The sequence below is a fragment of the Vulpes lagopus genome, chromosome 14 (assembly GCF_018345385.1).
Source record: "Vulpes lagopus strain Blue_001 chromosome 14, ASM1834538v1, whole genome shotgun sequence".
Taxonomy (NCBI): Eukaryota; Metazoa; Chordata; class Mammalia; order Carnivora; family Canidae; genus Vulpes; species Vulpes lagopus.
Window position 1 is genome coordinate 26,433,945 of NC_054837.1, and position 22,201 is coordinate 26,456,145.

The 22,201-nt window shown below is 46.9% G+C and overlaps 1 protein-coding gene across 4 annotated transcripts in view; it reads right to left on the reverse strand.

The window, feature by feature from the left end:
- RPH3A (rabphilin 3A) overlaps positions 1 to 22,201 on the reverse strand; it is a 271,152-nt gene that overhangs the window by 90,311 nt on the left and 158,640 nt on the right. Inside the window, exons 1-2 of one of the 4 annotated variants that reach the window (XM_041728335.1) lie at positions 13,331 to 13,452; positions 12,700 to 12,810 (exon numbers count right to left, since the gene is read on the reverse strand). The gene's annotated coding sequence lies outside the window, so the exon portion shown is untranslated. Of the gene's footprint in view, positions 1 to 12,699; positions 12,811 to 12,922; positions 12,961 to 12,986; positions 13,191 to 13,330; positions 13,453 to 22,201 lie in introns of those variants that run through there. The other 3 variants (XM_041728336.1, XM_041728338.1, XM_041728337.1) reach the window with 3 other exon arrangements.

Here is a 22,201-nt window from a genome sequence, read left to right on the forward strand (position 1 = left end):
GAGGAGCCCCGCACTGTGTGATTCACCGCAAAACAAATTCTCTCCCTGGTTGGGATTGCACTGCCCTCCCCGCCTTCGGAGAGGGGGGCGTGGTTCAGTGCTGTAAAGAGGGTGGGGCACAGGGGGCTCGGCCAATACACAAAGCTGTCTGGGTGTCAGCGTAGAGTATTCATCAAATTTCTCCAAGACCTCCTCTGGATGCAAATCCTATGCTGCAGCTAAGGAGGCTTTTACAAAACAGATCAGATCAGGTCATCTGCTTGTAAAAACAGAATTTTTCTCAGAACTGCTCTCAGAATAAAGACAAGATGCCACACCATGGCCCTGCAGTTACCACCAACTCATCTCACACTGGGCTTCCCCCCTCAACCATGCTCAACAATCGTGCTGGCCTTCATTCAGATCCTTGAAGCCTTTCACATGCTGTTCTTGCTGCCATAATTGTTCTTTTTTCTTTGCTTTACTCAATGAAAGCCTATTCATCCTTCAGCTCTCTGGTCAAATGTCACTGCCTCAGGGGAGCCCTCCCAGATTAGGTCAGATTTCCTTGTGATGCTCCCTCATAGACCTCTTTGGAACTCTTGTCTCAGTTTTTAATTATATATATAATATCCACATGCATGATTACTGATATAGGTTTACCCCCTCCAGAGAGAGGACCAAATCGAAATTATTTTCTACTATATCCCAGCACTGAGCACAGTGCCTGGCAAATGTTATAAATGACCAAACAGAAGGTAAGGTTCCTCCCAACCAAATATTCTTCAGAAAGCAGAAATTCCTCTTCTATCCAAATTGTTTTTCACACTGTTGAGCACCTATCATTCTCTCTCTCAATTTATTTTACATAACAAAATAGTTCAAGTAAGTTCTCAACTACTCAACCACCAGTCCAATCCAAATGGTGAAGGGTAGTTACAGTAGATAAATTTTGTTAAAATCATAAAACTTTCCTTGCTTTTCTGGTTTAATTATTTTCTCAATACATATCAGCAGCAGAAAAAAGTTTTTATTGATTGATTGTTTTATATAATATGTGATTTTAAGTATGTGTGTAATACAATTAATGAAGCAAATATTATAAATGGACATTCGATCATTTCATCTACATCCCTAGTAGGTTTTTGCTTTCTTTCTTCCAGTTCCTAATAGATTATTACTTATGTCTGGCAAAACATTTTGTGGGAATCACTAAGTGCTGGAGGTACTGGTGGCTCTAGCTGCTGGCACCCATTGGGAAGGATCCTGAAGCCACTGAATTAACCATCTGCTTTTCTCCAGTCTCTGTGACTGTCATTTGTCACTTTTTTAAAAAAGATTTTATTTATTTATTTATTTATTTATTTATTTATTTATTCATGAGAGAGAGAGAGAGAGGCAGAGACAGAGCGAGAAGCACGCTCCCCGCAGAGCAGGGGACTCCTGATGTGGGACTCGATCCCAGGACCTTGGGATCACCACTTGAGCCTAAGGCAGATGTTCAACTGGCTGAGCCACTCAGGTGCCCCATTTTGGCACTTTCTGTCAGATTTGTGCTCTGTCATTGGCCTGGTGGACCTGCTATGCTTTGGAGCTCTGTGATTTGGCCACTGTCTCCCCCAGGGGACTAAACCTTTCTCTGGAAAATCGGTTTACCTCCAAGGAGCTTACCTCTTTCATCTGTAAATGGAATCTGTAAGTGCAACCCTCCTTTTTGGGAGGTTACTTTAAATAAAAAAAACACACACACAAACAAACAAACAAAAAAAAATACTGACTCTAGAAGTAACTTTTTTTTAAAAAAAGAGTTCTGTGTAATAGTAAGCAGCTGGTATTTATGCAGTTGTGTATACACATTCTGGGCACTGTTCTGGGCACTTCGGATATGTATTACCTCAAAGGGTCCTCACAGCTCAAAGGGTCCTCACAGCGCCCCTGTGAGGAAGGTGCCATTATTATTCCCATCTCACAGGGGAGGAAACTGAGTCCAGAGAGGCCAAGTAACTTGCCCAAGGTCACAGGCTGGCAAGTTGCACAGCCCGAATTGCAATGTGGAGGCAGTGCCTGTGCTTCTAATCGCTGACCAGTGCCCTCCTGTCCTTCATCGGAATAACATTCATGCTTAAGATCTCAAATCCAAGCCAGGAGGAACTGAAGACTACAGAATCCATTGCTGCAGAGCTTCATATTAAAGAAAGAAATTCTAAGCTGCTCAATCTTCATGACAACTCCTAACAATAAGTGGTGACTGGTTATCTCATTTTACAGAACAGAAGAATGAGGCCCTGGGAGGTTCATATCTTCGCTATGAAAATTCTGTATTTGACTCTGGTGTCCAAAAGATCTGGGTTTGAGTCCTGAATCTACCCTTGACTGGCAGTGTGAATTTGGGGAACTGAGACCTCTCTGTCCTCTCTAGCTTCAGAAGTCTGGTCTGCAAAATGGGCATGAAAGCAACGCCTCCTTCACATGCCCTGCAAGGATTAGAAGAGATCACTTATATACGTGCAAAGCACAAGGTCGAGCCCCCTGTCACTGCTCTGTGACTTTGTGGACAAGAGCCAATTCATTTGCTTCCTGTATGAAGGTGCAGCTCTGGAGCACCACCCCTGGGTGGCACAGCCAGGATTTGAACCCAGCTGGATATTCTTAGTTCACTGGTCTTTTTAGCAAGAGGATGGTGAAATGCTACAAGCAGGCAGGGACACCCCCCTGCATCAGAGATCCCCCTGCAGTAAGAGACCTAGGCCACTCTACAGTCTGTGTCAACCAGAAATCTCAGTCCTGTGGTGCCTCCCCAGGATGAAGACTCCAATCCCACACCTGCTGCCATGACAACCAGAGGGGAAATTTTCCAGAGCAGGATTCTGTTCAGTCCCAGGGCCTGTGTGTGTGTGTTGGGGGGGGGGGGTCCTTTGGTCTTCTGGCCACTTGAAGACTTCCACTACCAACTTCTATGGTATTTTACCCTCTGAGTGTGTTCAGGACCAACACGAGGCTGTCTGCTACCACCAGTCGATTTCCAGAAGCCACGTCAGTGTTAGAGGAGAAACCCCAGTCCTGGAGGCTACACAGAGGCAGTTCATGTGGCTGACTCTGGAATGGGACCAGGGGCTCTCCACATAGATGGAGAAATAACTACTCAACAGGGTGGCCTCAGCCAGGACTCTGCTCCCCAACACACATCCACACAGGGGAGATCCAGCAGAACATGGAGGGGAATAAATATCTACTTATCCACTCCCTCAGCAGGGTGCCAACTAAAAAAAGTTTCATCACACAAAGCAATGGCATGATGCATCCTCTCACTTTACTTCCAACGACCTTATCCAATGAATACTATCATTCTCCCCATTTTACAGAGGAAGAAACTAAGGCTCAGAGGGGCAAAGTCACTTTGTCAAAGGTCACACAGCCAGTGGGTATTGCAATCTGATCCAAACGCACATCTGCCTGGCTCCAAACCCTACCGATTTGACCACTGCCCCCCTCTCCATGCCCATGGGGCATCATGAGTGGGTGCTCAGTGTTTATTGAGCAAACAATCAAAAGATAAACAGTGAAGCATTTTGCCGCACCTCCCCAGTGACTATTAAATCTCTATTAAAATAAGTCTCTGTGTCCTGAAACCCCAGCTGGTTAGGGCAGGAAAGTCCCAGATATATTCCAGGGAACTAGAAGGAGGCTAACATAAGTTAAGAGAATGGGTAAAATGTGTGGGTATTAATGCCTGGGAATATAGCAACAATTAGAAGCAAAAGATTAGATGCGTGTTTTGCAATATGGAAGGATCTTAAAAACACGGTGCTGGGTGAAAAAACAAGTGAGCAACAAGGAGGTTTATATATACCATTCATATAAGTTAGAAGTACATATTTTGAAGGTGCATTTACAAACAAAAGAGATGTCCGTTCAATGGGATAGACGGGTTGCCTGTGAGGGGAGAGGAATGGCCTATGAGGATAAGGAGATTTAATAATGAAAATCTGAGAAGGAAATCTTTAGGGTTCAAGGGTGGTCTTGTCCTAGGAAATGAGGAAAAAACTTCATTGTCAGCACCTGTGCCAGAACAAAAATTTATTTACGAAGCAGATGAGTTCTCAGTGGAAAACTGAGAGGCTACAAATGAGGCCAGCTCTCCTCACACTATAATCCCAGGAGCAAAGCCCCCTCCTGGCCACCAGCATGGGAGCACTATTTATTTCTCCCTGGGGATTCATCTCCAAAGAGGCAGGCGTTGTTCAGAAGAGGTCATGCACCCAGACCCCTCTGGAGATAAGACACAGAGAATTCATATGCCTGTCCCAGCCAGATAAACCCTCCCAAGGAGGGCAGGGGTGGGGGGCAGAAAAAAACAAATCTAAAGAAATGGCAGCAGGTCTCTTTCTGAGAGGCAAAGGAAGTGTGTCATTGGTCTGCACCTTACATGTCCCCTCTAGGGGTGGGGACATCTTGCTTTTGGCTTCTGGGACGTGCCAATGCTGATGACTTCCTCTGGCCAGGGCTAGCCAGCTTGGGTGAACGACATGGAGGTCTCTGACAATCAGAGAGAATGTTTCAAATGCCAGGAACTCGTGTCTTCCATCCTGCCTAGCAGCCCTTCCCACAAGCCCCCCAACTCCAGACCTTTGGGGGAAATACTTGGCCATGTCCCCGCCTGACATGGCAGCAGCAGAAGCCACTTCCAGTATGTTGCTTAGCACTGGCAGGATTAATCCAGCCACTGCTCATGAAAGAAAAAATCCTGAGCTGCTGCCTTTCCCTCTGGGGAGAGAGGGATGGTGCATTTTAGCAAGCATAGAAGGAGCATTTGCAATCTCCCTAAAAGGCACCCCCCTCACTTGGCACATGCTGTTGCTCTTGCTTCTTAAGCCACTGGTCCCTGGTTGCAGTCAAGGTCCCTCTCCACATCCCCAGATTCAGATCTGCTGCGTTAATGACAATAACAGGTCCTGTCTCCCTGGGAGTGGGCCCTGGCTCCTCCCACACCCCCACATCCGATCCCTCCATAAGACCTGTCTGTGATCCTGCAAAGTCCACAAAAATCTGACCACCTTCTTCCTTGCCACCACCTGGCCCCATCACTAGTCCCCCAATCTCTGGTTTCCCAGCTTCCACCATTGCCTCCTGAAGTCCTTTCTCCACTAACCAAAGTGATCATGACCAAGACTGTAAATTAGATCATTTCACTTTTCTGATGAGAACCCTCCCCTGGCATAAAATCAAATCCAGACTCCTTGTCTGCACTGGAGTCCTGCATGACTTGGCCCTTAGCCTGCAGCCCCCAGTCCACCTCGCTCCCCTCACCTTCCCCTCCTGCCACTTACACTGGTCTTCTTGCTATTCCTTCAAGACACCACAGTTGTCTCTGCCTCTGTACTTCTGTTCTCTCAGCCTGGATTGTTCTGGTTCTTTCTAGAATCTCAACTTTCAATCCAAACATTGCCATCCCTGAAAGTTTCCTCTGGTTACCTTTTTTTTTTTTTAAATCTATATGTAACTAAATACCACTTGTCTTCTTCTATCATGTCCTATGGTTTCTTAAAATCATTTTATTGATGTGTTTATTTATTCACTGCCTTTGTAAGCTCTAGGAGGATAGAGAACTCTGTCTCGTTCACCACTGAATCCCTAATGACTACAGCAGTGCCTGGCACATGGTAGTGAATGATAAATATTTGGGAATGAATTGGCCAAAAGCAGTGCTTCTCAAAGTGGGGTCCCTGGAGCGGGCAGCAATTACATCGTTGGAAATGATATGTGGTTCTAAGTTCCACTGGAATCAGAAAGTCTGACTTAACCACCCTTCAGAGAATTCTGACAAAGGCTCATGTGTGAGGATATCTGGCATAGAACCATCTGCAATCTTTCACCGGATCCCCTCTTGTGACAAATGAACAAATAACTAGCTGGGTGGTCAGCCGTGCCGGGGGAACGGGGTAGGGAGGGAGGAGGGAGTCAACCCCCTGCCCTTGACTGACCACTGGCCTCTGCAGACCCAAGCAGTCTCTACTCTCCAGTCATGCAGAGGATGCTGTGGGGTGCAGGGTGGGTGCTTCAGAGACCACTGTGTCCCTCCCCCTGAGTAGGAGAGCAGGTAACTCCCCCAGAAAGCCACATCTCTGGTCTTGGGAGAACTCTTCAAAATTCCAAGCATTTGACATAGAGCTAAGATGACCTCAACTCACCCTGGTTTGCCCAAATCTTTTCTAGTTTGAGCACATGGAGAGCCCAGCATGCCAAGAATCCTCTGTCCTAGGCAAACTGGGACTGTTGATCACCCTACTTGGGGTCTCGGGGGCTCACAAGTGCTTTCCCTTCACAAGCCACTCAGTGTATCGACATAGATAAGAGAAAGATGGGATGGGGCAGGGCAGGAATAAGGAGAGGAGGACAGCAAGAGAGTGAGAAAAAAAGAGGGGCAGAGATGGGCAGGGACACAGGAGAGAGGAGACAGAGGATTTTAGAAGGGTAGCAGAAATGGGCAAGGGGACAGAGGTGGTGAAAAGGGGAAAGAGATCCAGAGAGAAAAAGATTTGGGGACACAGTGGCATTAGAGTGACAAAGGAAAAAGCTGACAGGTAGAGGGGGATGGGCACAAGTGGAAGGCTGAGGGCCAGAATGGACCACACAGATGCTTTTTTGGCAGCATCTCGCATAGAAGGCCTCCCGATAAACTTTGAGAAATCAGTTCTCCTCCCAGCAGCCCCAGAACGCCGCCCCGCCGTCAGCGGCTGGCACTGGAACCCGCTTACATAATCTGTTCTCTACTGAGAGCTGCTTCCATTCACAAGTCGTTGCTTGTCATTGTGTAGGTGCATTAAAGAGGAAAAAAAGGAAAGAAAGGAAGAAAAACAGAAAGAAAAAGGCAACTGAATGAACTCACTCAGATTATATTGAGAGATGAGGAGACTTTCCCCCCTCTCTTCTCTAAATAAACCCTTCCCAAACCACACATCATTGTGATGCTGTCAGATGGTTTTCCTCTTGTTGATTAATTGCAAAGGGGTGGGCAAAACCCCCAGCTTCCTGAGGCATGTTATCTTGCTCACTAACTGGATTACTAAGCCAGAGTCTGACACGGCTCCATTACAATGAGATATAAGCGTGCGTTATGTCATTAAAACTAATGACAGCAAGACAATTACTTCGAGGAAACCACGGTGACATTGCATACGGCAGCACAGTGCCTTGGTGGAGCTGCAGCCCACATTTCCCTGGCCCCAAAGGAAAGCAAATCGGGCTGAGAACCAGCTCCGTTCTCTCAAATCCCAAAGGCCTGGCCAGGCTAGAGAGCAGACTGATCACCGCTGCCTCACCACTGAGCCATCCAAAAACCTAAGTCCCTAGATCCTGCCTGAGAAAGAATTGCCCCCCATCCCTGGGTGCTCAGAAGTTGCAGGGAATGGGGTCAACACTGCTAGATCAAGCTCGTGCTCCTGTGGGAAACAGGGATTCGATGGCAGAGAGTAAATGGTTGGGTGCTAGGGAGGCAACAGGCCTGGATCTTACCCTGCTCAGCCCCTTGGGAAATGGTGAGCAGCAGTGGAGAGAACCCTGGAAGAAAGTCCACGGGTTGCAACACACCTAGACCTGTTATAACTAACCCCTATAAAGTATTCTGCATTTCAAAAACACTCCTTTGTCTATAGCAGTGGAGGCTTGTGCAAACACTGTCTCAAGGCCCTGCACTCAGAGCTTCTGATGGAGTGGGTCGAAGGCACACCCCTGGAATCTGTCTTGGATTCTCTTAGACATCGAGAGCTTTCTACCCCCAGCAGAAGGTAAATCCAGAAACATGTGCCTTTGCTGCCTTTTGTCCCTTCTTTTACCTGCAAGTTCAGTGTGTGCAGACTCCATCCCCACTCCAAAAAAAGCTCTCCCCTCACTTTCTGGAAGGGATTTTCCAACTCCCTCAGTAAAGTGTGAATGACTAATAAGGCTAGATGTGTTATCCCATCCCAAGCATCTGCTCTTTGGCCAAGAGCAAAGCCTTAAGACAAACAAAACAAACGAAGCTTTAACAATGGACTTTCAGATGTCACTGAACTGAGTGAAAACACCCTAAAGAGGGTGGCCCAGGAAACCCTCTCTCTGTACCACCCCCCAAAGGCTTACATATTGTAGGCAGCCATTTCCTTTAATCTAAGTCCCACAAAAGATTGTGTCTTTGTCACCAGTTTATTCCCAATACCCACCACGGTGCCAGGCATACTGTAAGTATTCAATAAATGTATGGTATACAAGTTAAGTGTCAGAGGTGCTCTCTGGTAGGAGGAGAGAGAGGCCTTGCCTTTGCCTGTTGTAGATATGAGATGAAAGCCAAGTCCTTCTAAACGCTGCACCAATGACTCATCATAATCAACAAACACTGAGTGCCTACTGTATGCAGACCTCTGGCTGGACCATAGGTCAAAGGCACCTCCTCAAACTGGCCTGTCCACTAGTCAACCAACTGAGGTTTCCTTCATTTATTCATGCATGCAGCCATGCAAGTCACTGCTGAACAACAGCTGTGTGCTAACCTTGACTTTAAAAATTGGGATGCACAGCCTTGGCCCTTACGGATCTGGCCTGTGGCATCTCCAGAGCCCTATGCAGAAGCTCCATGGCAGGGAAGTGAGGGAAAGCTCAGGTCTCCTAGGAAAAATTCACAGGTTCTGAGCTGGTGATTTGCAATGATTCAGCAAAAACCTCCCAAGGATTTGGAGGAACAAAAGATAGAGTAGTCAGTAGGGCTTCTCCTCCCAGATCCCTTCCTCCAGGGCCCTACCACCACATTCACAAGGCCTGCTTCCTCAGGTCTTCACAGGCTTTAAGGAAAGGAGGTCATTATGCCCATTTCACAGATGGAGAAATTGAGGTCCCAGGGACCTCACTAGCAACTGCACAAACATCACATATGGAATAAGTGGGACCAGAAGTCTTCTGTCTCCAAGCTCTGTCTTCTCTCTCCTGGGCCCTAAAGCTACACAACTGGCCCACAGGATTCACCTTCCTCTACCTCTCCTTAATCTTGTTTCAGTCAGGGTGACTGCACTGTTACCTCACCATCACCAACATCAACCCCATTGCTAACATACGTTACTTACTCCTTCCGGGCTCAGTACTATGTACTTTGCAAACATTAACTCAATTTTTTTTATAATCCCTTTAGTATTTTTGCTTTACAAATGGAAAATTGAGCCTCAGAGAAGTGAAATGACCCACCTGGAGGGATCTAAACCCAAGAGAGCTATTTCCAGAGTCCATACTATTAGCCACCATGCCATACTACCTTAATATACTTCACTGAGGAAATTGAGGCTCAGAGAGGTTAAGAATCTTGCCTGACATCACACAGCAAGGAAAGGCTGGAGTAGAACTTGAACTCAGGTCTGGCTTCTCCCAGAGTCCCACACTGCAGTCCCTCAAATGGCTGGTTAAGGAGGCAGAGAGGGGTGAGGAACAGGAAGGAGAGGGGCCTATTTATATGGTGTCTCCTTCACAGTCCCAGCACAAAAGGATCTCCATCCTGGGTGGCAGCTGAATAATTTAAGCTTGCCAGCTCCAGCCTACCACTACTGGGTCCTGGATTTATTTTTATCCCAGGTTACAGCCACAGCACTTAACAGAAATCTACCACACTGTTTGCTTCTCATGGTCTTCATATCAAAGCCTGATTCATCTGCCTTTACGACCAGCTCCCCACTCAAAGGGGATAAAGAACAGAAGATAGGACCATATGTTGTGGTGGTCTTTATCAGAAAGTCACAAATCCTCTATGATCCTCAGGGTGGCAGGATGGGGGTAAATAAAGAGTAAATACCACATCCTACAAATAAATGCTCAGAGCACCCTGACAAGAACTCACAGTCTTGGACAGGCAACTAGGATGTATACAACTGTAGGAAAGGAGGAGACGCAGAGCAAGCTGGTGAGAGTCTTCCTAGGGCACCTTTTAGATTGCAAAACCTCTGGCTGCTGCCTCTCGCCCACCAGTGAGAAAGGAAATGTCTGTATTTGTCTCCACAGCTAGGCTTCCCAATCACCAGCACAGGCTGGAGAGACATCACAGAATGTCCTCCCTCCATATCCAGCTGGGTGGGGTGAGTGGGGGCTGCCTGAGCCAGGAGTAAAGGGATGATGCCTTGTCTCCATGACAGCAGATGTGCATCTTGCTCTGCCATGATTTACTGTGTGGTCTTAGACAAGTTGCCTTCCCTCTCTTGCTCCCCACCACCCCAGCCCCAACCCTGCTGCTGCCCGAAGGAGTCAGACTTGATCAGAGGTCCTAAACTAGAGGGGCTCAGATGAGCATTAGGGAGGGTCCACTTGTCCCCAGGTGGTGTGTGTGTGTGTGTGTGTGTGTGTGTGTGTGTGTGTGTGAATATGCATCTTTTCAGAGTGGAGGCTCTCAAAGGGGTCCTTGCTGCCACCCCTGGGATAAGTCTCTATAGAGCTTTCAAATGCTACAACATCTGTATGTCTATGTATCTGAGGCCATAAATAAAGCAGACCCCTCTCCAGCTGAGCACAAGATTCTAGGAACTCAGCAAAGTTCTCACAAGAAACCCCCAATCCCAACCCACCCCAAACAGGCCTCCTTGACACATGTGATAAATTCCCAAACACAGTACAAACCCATCCCAGAAGTATGCCTGCACATACACTCCTCACATAGTCCCAGATCCACAGAGCTAGAAGGGCCCCCGGAGTCACCTAGACCATGTGCCTTATTGCACATTCAGGGAAACTAAAGCCCAGAAAGGGGAGGCAGAGCTGGGGATGGAACCCAGATCTCCTGGTCCAAGTCTAAGTCTCTTTCCAGAAGCTTCTGTTTCCCTCTCCCTGGTGCACCACAATGCACCATTTCAAATGTGATGGGGGAGGAGGGAGGGCAGCCTTTTGGATCTTAGCCACCCCCAAGGAAGTAAGGCTGAGAAGCAGCAAGGAGATGTTTTCAAAGCACCCACATGTTAACAACCCAGCCCCAGCTACCTCCGCTGGGCTAGCATGCATGCTCCGCACGGTTAAGCCAGTTGTTAAAACACTGAAATACTGCTGAGCCAGATGGTGATGTTGCACTGAGGCTCCGATGGCTCCCCTGACACTCTCCTAGTTCCCCTCCAAACTTCCCCCATAATCCAGCAATTAAAGAGTTAACACTTAGCACAATAGGGAACTCCTAAGAGCCCCCCACTCCAGGGCCCCAGCCATTGTCCAGTTTGACCAGTGAATGCCAAAGTTCGAAATTTTAAATTTCACCAACAGCCAGATCTCATGGCTCCTTATCTGAACCAAATTTCTGCATGTCAATCATCCATACTTGAGGCTTCCCAGGGAGGAAATTAAGGCAACTTCCTCCTCAAGGTCACCCAGTGAGAAAAGTGTGGGGTTTTGAGGACACGTCTTTGACACTAATCATCATGCAGCCCACCTCCTTTGCCTCATATGGTCTACCTGAGCAGGCACATGCCCTGGGATTTCGGCGTCCCCGCTTGGCTCTGGGACTGGAGAAAATGACTGAGTGGGCCCTGCTTATGTTTCAGGCTTGCCAGTCTCTGGGCTGATGTTTTATTCCTCCCACCATCAAGAACAAGAACCTACAGAGAAATCCTTGGGAGTGCAGAAGACTGAAGTGGCCCCTGAGATAATAGTGAGGATGCTAAAAATAAGGACATTTATTTCTAGAAAGGTAGATGTAATCAAAGCAGCAAGCAAAGAGAAATCTCCTTTTTTATGGGTCACAGATTAGCAGCAAAGGTGTTTTAAAATTAAATGTGAGCTTTTGGATTCAGCTACAAGAAATCTCAACTTTCCACTCACTAACAGGTTGGTGCAGGCTTATCCCATCAGGATCTCATATAAAGAAACTAGAGTAGGGTTTGGTCTGCCCTGGAACTGATCCAAAGCCAGAAACAGGAGTCTTTCCCTAGAATCAGAACAAACCCTGTTCCCTTCTTTGCCTACTCTGAGACAGGCTTAGGATGGAGTCCTCCAGGCTGGTGCCACGATGCACCCCCATACAATCACTTACAGGTTACACCACCTGTGAAAATAAAACATCGTCTGCTCCAGAGGCTGTTGGCTGCTCCCCTATGGCCTGCCTGACCACTCATTCCCAGCAAAATGTGGTCCTTCCATGGTTCCCAGCTCTCCCATCTCAGGAAGCTCAGAACAGCCACGCTTGCAAAAATCACTACAATTGAATTACTCAGCTGTACCTAGAAGATGGTACAGTCCTAGCCCTCTCCTATGCAAGCCTCACCTGGTGTGCCTAGGTGACCCTCAACAAGGATTAACCTTTCGGCCTCAAGTGATGCTCTCCCATCCAGGGCAAAGGTGCTCACCCACGGATCAGAACACCAGAGACCCCTCCATGCAGGCTGGCCAGCCTACGAAGGGTTAATCCACTCGGAGAACTGCTGGCTACTTTCAACAGCTTCTGCTGCAAGGGAGAGGGTAAATTGGGCAGAAGCCACAATTTTGATCGCATTGCCTAAAACAGGAGCATATTTTACCCCTTCCCTGGGCACTGAGCCGAAATCTCATTTAGCTTTGGGGTGCCGTTTAGGCGATCAAACACTGCAGAATGTGGGCAAATAAATGTGGTCGCTCTTCAACCTCCCTCCCTCCCCTACCTACCTTTCATCCCAAGCAGCTCATGGGCACACCTTATCCCAACTGGGATTCCAATACCCCTAGCCCATTTACACAATTGAGAAGAATAGCACTTACCTCCACACCAGAGGATTGCAGAGGGAATGGGTGAGCCAACTCCTCCCTTCCCTGCTGGGGTGGGAAGATACTAACTCCCGATGACTTGGTTTGAAAGCTCAGTAGAGGTGCCTGAAAGAAAATTGTTCATTTGATTCCCCTACTCTTCCCAAAATAAAATCAAAGCACTAGCACGCGCGCGCGTGCACACACACACACTCACACACACACACACACCAACTACCCCTAAATCATGCAGGATCAAGACGAAAAGAAATATCACGGTCAGAAGAAGAGAAAACTCAGACCAGTCAGTGGACAGGCTTCCTCAGACTGCCCTCCACATGGATGAAGGTTTTTGCTCTGAGTCCTCTCCCCCCACCCCTCTTCCTCTCTCTTTCTTTCTCTTTCTCTCTGTCGTCCGTCCGCGTAGGCAACTCCGGGCTGCTGGCAGTAGACAAATCAATTGCTTCCCCAGTGCCTGAATCAGTGGCAGCTGCCACCACTGCTGCAAAACCCTGTGTGAGCAAGGGAGGGGGCAGCAGCTTGCCGGCGCAGGGGGAACCAAGCTGGCCTCCCACCCGTGATTTATGTGTGAGGTGCCTGGAGAAAGAGAGGCGGGGGTGGGGGTCGGAGGAGAGGTTGGGCGCACCAGAGATCCCCGCTGGTCCAAACGGCAATCAGGAGATTGGCGATCAGCACCGCGGACAGCGCTAAAATGCGGCGGCGGAGGGATGGGCGGGAAGCGCAACCTCCAGGCAGCGAAGTTAAGTTATTGGATGGTTAGAGCAGAGAAGGGGGAGTAGTGGGAGGGGGGAAACGGGACTTCTCGACATCACACAGTGAAGTCAGTGACAGCCTACCTACCACACACTTGTTCTAATATTGTCGCTCACTCTCAGAGCCAGGAGCTGTAAGTTCACAGCCCCTTTCCTACACACGCCCCCAGACCTTCACTGTTCCTCTCTGCTGAGAAGAGTCTGACCCCAGTGTGGGGGGCCTCCAAGTTGTTTCTACCCCCAAAACTCAGTCTAGCTGACTTGGCTTCACCTGCATTGCTTCAGATTTCTGACCCGTATCTTGAGTGCCTCAGAATTCAGAGCATGAAAAGCTTAACAAATGTAAATTTCTAAAGGGCTTAGTTGAATAAGCATTTGACAGATTTCTGGGAGCTAGTTTTGGCCCCCATACAACCTTGGAAAAGTCATTTTAATGTCTCCAAGTCCCAAATGTAAAGAGGATATGACTACCCAATTTTCCTAAACATAAAAAGCAACAATGAGGACACCAAAGTTGTGAGCTGCTAGGATACCATGATCCATAACCTCCTACAATTCAAATGTTTTGACAGAGGGAGAAAGGAATAGACAGCCAATCCAGGATGGTATGTGTCAAGCCTCACCTTTTAGCATGTGGTGTGAGAGAGATGAAGTTGGGAGGGTATGGGAGGTCTAAATTGTCTGACAACTGAGCTTTGACCAAAGACCCATCCTCAAAAGATCTGAAGTGAAATCACTATTTGAACAAGGAAATAAAATCATTAAAAGGAGAAATATACAAAGAGAAATTGATTCCCATAGCTTCCACTGTTCCAGATCTCAAGGGTCCTATTCTTGCTTACCATGGGAAAAGGAAAGGAAACTTTAAGCAAGCCAAGATCTGTTTAGAATGAGCACTGGGTGTTATGCTATATGTTGGCAAATTGAACTCCAATTAAAAAAAAAAAAAAGATCTGTTTAGACCTGGAAAGTTGAAGGAGAACTCTCTCTACTGGAGACCCTCCTCTAAACTTTCCTACTCAGATGGCCCAGGGTGAGATACTACATTTGTCACTTAATTCTCTCCTTGAAAAGTAGGACTTAACATATCAGAGTGTTAGTGATCATTTAGAGCTTCACTGTATAGATGTTCACAATCATCATGATCATGATCATGGTGATGATGGTAATGATTATGGTGGTGGTGGTGGTGGTAATGGCAGCTATCGTTTATTGGAAACTGATTCTGCGCCAGCTATTCTCCTATAAACTTTATATGTATCAGCTCCTTCAATCCTTGCCATGACCCTTTGAGGAGACTACTATTACTCCCATTTTACAGATAAGGAAACTGAGCTTCAAGAAGGGAGGAGGAGAGTGAGGGGTGGGTGATGTTGGATTATAGGACTGAGGCAGTTCAATCCCCTCAATTTACACATGGAGAAAGTGAAGACCAGAGAGGAGCAGTGAGTTGCTCATAGCCAAAGAGCTAGAAAGTGGCATAGTTGAGTCTGGAACTTAGGCCTTTAAGGTACCAGGGCCATGCTCTAGCACCAAGGACAGTGCCTGGCACAGACTAGGCCCTCCATAAACATCTTGAAGAGTGATTCAATAAGACAGGGATTAAAGTCACACAGGATTCTGGTGGTAGAATCAGGAACCAATATTTCCCAGGTCTTTTAATTCCTAGTCCCAAGGAACATCTACCCCACCTCACAGCCTCTGGGACTAGGCACATGTTCTGAAAGGGTCTGTCTCTAATTCAGATCTCCTTAGGAAATGAAAATAGCTACCACCTGCAAATGCCTACACACCTACTGTATGTTAGCTAAGCACTTGACACTCTCTCCAGTTTACACGTACCTGAGGTGGGTGCTTTTATTGTCCCATTTTCAGATGAGAACACTGAGGCTCCAGCATGTGAAATGACACCCCAAAGTTCACAGTTAGATAGTACCAGAGGCAGGGCTGCAGGGATGTCTGATCCGAGGCCTGTGTTTTGGCCACCCTGTTAGTTTTCTTCCTCAAACTAAGCCCCTAGAGGCCCCTGGTAGAGTGAAAAGGAGGACTGAGTTGCCCCCCACACACATCCTGGTTTCAACTAGAGCAGCTGTGCTTTTAAGTGTTTTGCATACTGGGCATCTGCCCAAGCCTTCATTGAAACAGGGCTTTGCAGCAAAATTTAAAAATGATAATATGGTTGAAACCAGAGCTCTGCACCTTCCCTGGTGACCATGCCATCTAGGAACTAGCCCCACCTTCTCTGGAGATTTTGCCTCACCCTCTGCACTGCCCTGGTCACTATCTCTAAGCCCTGGCTCTGTCCTGGCAGCTCCTGGAGAGTTCTTAGTTCAAAGAACCGGCTGCTGCTGTAAGCTCTGACAGCTCTGCAGGAAGGAGATACCTCGAAACCAGACACCTCAAGGCTCAACCCAGCCAGGCTCTGATCCTCTCAAGGATGGAGCACTGCGGTGGGATTTCTCAAGGCTCTGGATTCAGCAAGCTGCCCTGTCCTGTCCTTGCTCTGATGAGGCCAGAGGCAGCCCAATAAGTCTCTCAGTCACCCCAGGGAGGACAGGCGATGCTGGTGATGGTAATAACCACAAAAGCCACCCACTATGTTCTGAGTGACTCCTGTGCACTTTATTATTATTTCATCCTCACAACAATCCTATGTGTTCAGATGGTAATAGTTATGTTCCCATTTTACAAATGAGAACACTGAGACTCAAATGCCTAAAGCAACTAGCCTGAGGCCATTTCATTAGTAAGTGGTAGAACTGGGATTTGGACTGAGGCCCTCTGAGTTTGTAACTATTATGCTATATGGCATCCCTAATTATAATGGTCTTTCCCATTTATTTTTGGTGTTTATTATTTACCTAGTGACATGCTTTATCACTTCAGTGATATTCATGACTTAACTTAGCATAGTGAAGTATTACCTATCTTAAAGATGAGGTAATTAGGCACAGAGAGGTCAGGTGACTTGCCCAAGGTAACACAGCTACAAAGAAGAGGAAGCTCAGGGTGTGAATCTAAATACTTTTAAGATCCAGCGTGATGTACCATCCCTGAGGGAGATGGGTATGGAGATGGCACAGAAAGAATGTTATTTCACTTGGCAAATGGAGCAGAATAATGACCCCAAAGATGTCCACAACATAATCCTCAGAAGTGGTCAATATGTTGCCTTAAATGGCAAATGGTACCTTATAGATATGATGAAGTTAAGGATATTGAGATGGAGAGATTATCCTGAGTTATCTGGGTGGGCACAATGTAATCATAAATCCTCACAAGGGGAAAAGGGAGGAGAAGGGTGAGGGGTGTAGTGGTATTGGATTATAGGACTGAGATAGAGATGAAGATACTATAGTGCTGGCCCTGACGATGGACGAAGGGGCCACAAGCCAAGGAATGAGGGTGGCCTCTCCAAGCTGGAAAACACAAGGAAATAGATCTTCTCCTAGGGCCTCCAAAAAGAGCATAGCCCTGCCAACACTTTGATTTTAGGGCCTACAGAGCTATAAATCTGTGTTGTGCTAAGCCATTCAGTTTATGTTATGTGTTATAGCAGCCACAGGAAAACAACAGGGCATGTCTACCAAAGGAACCCACAATAAGAAGCCCACAGCAAATCAGCCTTAGCAATCACAACTGAGCTTCTTCTGGACTGGAGGACCTGGTGCTTCCATCAGACCTAAGTTCTCTAAACTATACAGTATGTATGTGCATGTACACATGCATCTGCACATGTGCACACAGACGGAGGCCCTACAACAGAAAGGACTCGAGCTCAAAGCTTCAGCCAGACAACTAGGCTCAGTGGCTGGATGGCACTGCAGGGGCACACAGTACTTCCTTCATTCCCTCCTTCTCTTTGACAGTCTCCAGGGAAATGCTATCATCAGGAACACAAAAGGGAAGAAATGTCACAGGGCAGCTTTCCAGGAACACAGCTCATCCCTGGGAATCAGTCAAAGACAAAACAAGTAAATAGAGCAGAAAGACAGGAGAGCAAGAAAAGAGAATTTCTGGGTCCCTGAGACTGGCCTATGTTCCTTGACAGATCCCTCCCCACTGAGGGATGCCTCAGCGGCATAGTCAGTTAAGCATCTGCTTTCCACTCAGGTCATGGTCTTGGGGTTCTGGGATTGAGCCCCATGTCTGGCTCTCTGCTCAGCGAGGAGTCTACTTCTCCCTCTCCTTCTTCCCCACCATCCCCTCCCTGCTCATGCTCTGTCTCTCAAATAAATAAATAAAATCTTTTTTAAAAAATCCCTTCCCACTGAGAAAGAGGAAAGTCTTGGGGAAGCCCATTAGCCCCCTTAGGAGAAAATAGGGTAATTACAGAGAAGACACTGCAGGACTTGGTGAGACAAGTTTTTATGACAAGTCAACAAGTATTATTTATTAATCAGTCAGTTCAGTGTTACCAGGGAAGGCATTGTCAGAGGAAATAAGCCTGGGCTTGCCTTCCTGCGCTCTGTGCTTGATGCTTGGCTTCCACTCACTAGCTGTGGGACTTTGGGCATGTCATCTGCATACTCTGTGCCTCAGTTTCCTTGACTATAAAATGGAACCACAATACCTTCCCCCACCTACCCACCTGTGTGGCAAAGACATTTCATTGAGCTAATGGACATGACCAAGTGTCCCTGTCTTCCTCACAGAGTCTAGGTAAGCATCTAGCTCCAAACTACCAGAGGTGGTAGAAAAAGAACACTGGCAGAAACAGGGTGGTGAAATTATCAAAAGGCCAGATTTTAAGGTAAGATTACCTAGATTCCAAACTTGCTCTACTGCATACACACTGTGGCCCAGAGGACATTGCTAAAGGTCTCTGTGCTTCAGTGACCCTATCTATAAAGAAAAGGATAATAACTGTACCTCCTCACGTGGTTGTCATTAAGATCACACAAGCAAATATATGTAAAAAAACTGAGAATGGTGCCTGGGATACAGGACGCCCTATGGGTATCATCTTCATTTATTACTTTTGCTACTGTGACGATAATTATTATCAATGAGATGCATTTTCCAAAGAGTAATACACATTGGCCTGAAATACAAAAGAAGATGTGAGGCGGTCTGTTTGTAAGGTTTGAATGTTACATATTTCTTTTCCAGTGCATTAGATATATATTGTATTTCCATTTCCAGTAGCGACATAATGTTTTCTTATATACAAATGTACTTAAGTTGATATAACACAGAGCAAAAAGAGGTTTGCTTTTCTCTTTTATTTCCGGTACCTCAATGGCAGTATCTGCCCGGAGGTCAGTCCTCTAGGTATGCTGGGTTCACCTAACTCCCCTCCTCATAGTAACTGCATCTCTCAGGGGGCTGTTTCAGTTAATTACAGAAAATCCAGAAGCAAAGTCTTTTTTATTTCTTTTAAGATTTTATTTATTTATTCATGAGAGACACAGAGAGACAGGCAGAGACGTAGGCAGAGGGAGAAGCAGGCTCCCTGTGGGGAGCCTGATGTGGGACTTGATCCCAGGACCCCGGGATCACAACCTGAGCCGAAGGCAGACGCTCAACCACTCAACCACCCAGGTGTCCCCAGAAGCAAAGTCTTATGTTAAGAAAATGAAGGAAAAATGCAGGATCTTCCCTCTCCCAGGTCCCCTCCAGAATCTGCTTCTGGTCTATAAAGAATAAATAACTAGCAGTGATTGAAGAGTGACCATATGTGGGTCCCTCATCTGAGCTCCTACAATATTGCTAACCCTCTCCCTGGGCCCCGCCTGCATGACCAGCTCTCCCGTTGCACTGGATATTCCAAGAACATAGCGCAGCGTCTGACTTCTCGGGCCCCAGAACAAACTTGACATCTGGTCAATGCTGAATAAGTGAATTATTATTAGAATCTTTGATGCCTGTATCCTTTATCTTACTGTAATCTCAGGCAGGGGGAAATCTGACCACCCGCAATTGCATATTTAGTTTAAATAGGGCAAGGAGCTCCAAATCTTCAAAATGAACAATTTTAGGAAGACCTGGGCCAGGTCATCAGCCTAGATGAACAATGCCAGAGTTGCTAGCCACAGGGTGAGGGCTGAGCGAGATGGGAGAAGCCAGAAAACCTGCCCGAGAAGTAAGATGTGAGCTGGTTGGATTTGGGCAAGTGGGAAAAGAGGAGAGTGAGGAAGAACTGCTTGAGAAAAAAAGCTCAGGCGACTGGATGCCCATCAAGGCATAAAGGATGAGGGGGGCTGACATTTGACAGAAGAATCTACAATTCCAAGAGTAGCTTTAAGCTATGATGGAAAAGAAATGAGTCCAGAATAAAGAGATGCCAGGCCCCTGCCTGGAGGAGAGAAGGAAGTTAGGAGAGGCAGAAATGTTTCCTATCGGGTCTTTCAAAAGCACTCCTCCAAAAATACCCACTGGCTTTTCCTTGAAATGAACAAACCAGATTCCTCAACTCTGCCAGCATCTGTCAACAAGTCTTGGTTATTAGCTAGTGTTGGGGAGGGAACAGAGGGAAAGCTGGCTCCTCATTTAGTGGCTTAGCTATTGATCAAGCTCCTAGCAGAATGGTTGAAAAGGAGTTAGCTTTGAGTCTCACCTTTTCTACTCACTGGCTGTGTGACCTTGGGCAAGTCACTTCACCTCTCTGAGTCTTAGCATCCTTCTCTGTAAAATGGGATGAGAGGAATATCTACATCGTTAGTTTGTGGGATCTTCTGAAATGAGCAGGACTCCACCCCTCCATACTACAGGCCAACGGGAGAGATAGACAAGAGACCTCCAAACAACAAAACAGAGTGGCAATGGCCACAAGAGAGCCATGAGAAGTGTAATGTGGAGAAGACACATATTTCTGTGATGCATGGCGGCAGGGGAAGGAGGAACAAAGGTATCTCTGTAGGAGACCTGGGAAGTGGGTGGGTGGTGGGTGGCAGAGGGTGCGCCACGTGCCCAACCTCTCAGAGCCCCAAGCATCTCTCCCTCCCTACTCCGGTCCTTGCTCCAACATCTGGGGGAACAACTTCCCTCCAAGGAGATTTCTCAACATCACACTTACGTAATCCTAACATGATACGACAGATACCCAGCAGGCTTGAAAAAGGAGAGGCTAGCTCTCCCCATGAATCCCATTTGGCTAAGCAGGCAAGGCAGTGATGAGTGGCGCAGAGATGGAGAGGGACTGGCTTGCACGGCAGCGACTAGCAGTCAGATTAGCTGGCAGGGTGATACAGCGCTATGTGTCCAAAACCTTAACAATTATACACATTTACCATCTGACCCATTAGACTCTTCAAGAAATTAACCTAAGGACATAATTAGATGTATACACAGAAATTAGCATCACAGCCTTGCTTGCAATAATGACAGATTGGAAACAATCTGAATGTCCAGCAATAGGAAGGTTATTTGAATAGACTGTGGTATAGTCTATACCAGCAGAAGTGAAGCAGCGCCACACTGGTATACCTTGACATAACCCTGAAAAGATGTAATCTGCATACTTAAAAAAAAAAAAAAAACCTACAAGCGGGCAGCCTGGGTAGCTCAGCGGTTTAGCGCCACCTTCAGCCCAGGGCGTGATGCTGGAGACCAGGGATCAAATCCCACATCAGGCTCCTTGCATGGAGCCTCCTTCTCCCTCTACCTGCGTCTCTGCCTCTCTCTCTGTGTGTCTCTCAAGGATAAATAAATAAAATATTATTTTTAAAAAACCTACAAGATTGTATATATAGTTTGATCCCATTAATAAACAGGGTCCTGGGGAAGACAGAAATGCAGGCACTCTATCTCTCCATCAAAGTCCTAACCAAAGCAAATAAAATTCATTTATTTACTCAACAAACATAAGCTGAGGACGGACTTACATGCCAGATGCTAGAGATATGGAAGGACGCAAAAGTGACACTATCCCTTTTTTTGCCCAGCTTTGAGATCCGAAGTTCACTTTCTTTCTCTGATTACACCAGCCCAGACTGAGGTTCCTCTTTTTTGATCCCTGGCGGTGCCCTGAGAATTTATGAAGGATGATAATAGCAATTTCCTAAGACCTCAGCTAACTTCCTTACATGTAGGATATTGCCAAATACGGATAGTGTTTCTGGAGAGTAAATCCTAGGATTGATCTCCACGTCCCAGATGAGAAGACTGAGGTTCAGACAGAATAAAATATTTGTTCAGACTCATACACTACACATAGCCAAGTGAGGATTCAGGCTGCCCTGTCCAACGTTAGATCCCATATCTCCTCGAATACCGTGTTTGTGTCAAACACAGAAGAACTTGCTGGGGCCCAGCACAGGGCACCTGTCTGCACTCCCAAGACCCTTTCCCAACTCTTCCCAACACCGCTGGACCCTCCTCTTCTCTGCCTCCAGTGCACATAATTCAGACACTGTAACAGCCTGTCTCCTTCCACCGTGTTCCCCAGTGTGGGGGAGGGAGGCATCTGACCACCTTAAATTGCAGGTTTAGGTTTCATAAATGGCTCATGTAAGTAGTGAATGGGATTCTCTAAGGAGCCCATGCCTTCCAGATGCGGCTGTCTGTGAGCAAGGTTAGAAGGACCTAGACTAAACCATCGTCCCAGAAGATGAGTGTCAGAGTTGCTGGCTACATCCAGATACCAGTTCCTGAGGATAGGGGACCACATATGTCTCTTATGTCCTCAACACAGGGTCTGGCACAGGATAAACACCAAATAAATAGTGGATGAATGTATGATTGAATGCATGAATGACAAAGGGCACCATTTTTGCCAGCCATTTATTTCCTGGATAAAAGGT